The following is a 1,542-nucleotide window of genomic DNA, read 5'->3' as shown; positions in this document are numbered from 1 at the left end:
TTTCAATTTTTTTCTAATTTTGGGTTTTATGTTTTAAATTATTTAATTTTTATTTGGGCTTTTTTTTTTTTTAATCAATCATCTTTTTTCTTCAGGAAATTTGCTTTAGTATATTGCTTAGAAAGACCACAGCATATACAATAAAATATAAACATATTTTCTTCACACTCAGCCAGAGTAGAATTTCAACATTTAAATCATCATCTATATTGAATGTAACATTTTATGATATTTAACTGGTGAGAATTTAACTGGGCTTTTTTGCATTGTCCCAGAGTTCTTTATTGCATTTTTCTTATATATACACTATTTCTGGACTTCATTATGTTTCCATGATTTGTCTAATACAAATATATTATACTTAAAGCATGCACAGAGATTTATAAAATATTTTCATGTTATAAATAATGTTATAAAATACAAATAATGTTACAAAATATTTTACTGCCAGGCCGGTGGCTCACGCCTGTAATCCTAGCATTTTGGGAGGCCGAGGTAGGTGGATCACCTGAGGTCAGGAGTTCAAGACCAGCCTGGCCATGATAGTGAAACCCCATCTTTAAAAAAAGAAAAAAAATTCAAAATATTTTACCATATGGTCACAAACATAGGGTTTTTTTAAATTTTGAAATTACTTTAAATATTTTTAATAATTTGACAAAATTTTATATTTTTATAAAACTATTTCTCTAGTCATAAACACAATATGACATTAAATTTGCTCAAGATTATATTATGACATTTCTTAAGGCTTTGATTATTTTAAATAGGATACTGTTTCTTGATATGTGTATTTCAAGATTTTTGGATTTTATTGATAACGTGAAATTTATTTTTTACTGTTTTTTCCTTGTATATAAGAAAAATATTTCTTCTTAAACTATGCTGTATTAATAGTCAACTCATTGAACAACTTAGTTTTCTGACATTGAACAACTTTTCTTCTGAAATTAATGATAATTATCTATTTTCTTTTCCAATGTTTATGCCTTGTTTATTATTTTTATCATATTACTTTGGCCAGAATTTTTAAGCCAATAGTGGCATTAAAATTTCAACAACATCTATGATCTTCAGAATATCCATAAACCCTCCAAAATTATATGCAAAATTTTCTACATGTGGATATATGTAAATTTGGGAGGAGAAAGAGTTCATAACTGTTGTCAGATTGTAGAAGGGTTCCATAATTCCCAAATTCTCAGAACCATTGCTCCAATATTATACTACAAATCTCAGAATTGGCTATTGTTTATATAATATTCAGGTTTCATTAAGAAAGTAGTCTTCTCTTCAAACGTTATAAAATTTTGCTGTGTTGGATTTTTTAGAGATAAATGTTGAACTTTCAAAAAGTTTTAGGATTTGCTGAGGTTAACATTTTTCTTGATTGAAATCTTGATGAGATAAATTACATTTGATTATTTCTGAATTACAAAATATATTTGCATTCCTATAATAAATCCTACTTGGCCATACATATTTAGTTTTGGATGTAAAATGATTACATTTTATTTCTTTTTTCTTTTCTTTTTTTTTTTT

Source organism: Cebus imitator, unplaced genomic scaffold (genome assembly GCF_001604975.1).
Source record: "Cebus imitator isolate Cc_AM_T3 unplaced genomic scaffold, Cebus_imitator-1.0 Scaffold370, whole genome shotgun sequence".
NCBI classification, from domain to species: Eukaryota; Metazoa; Chordata; class Mammalia; order Primates; family Cebidae; genus Cebus; species Cebus imitator.
Note: the sequence above shows the minus strand (reverse complement) of the source record.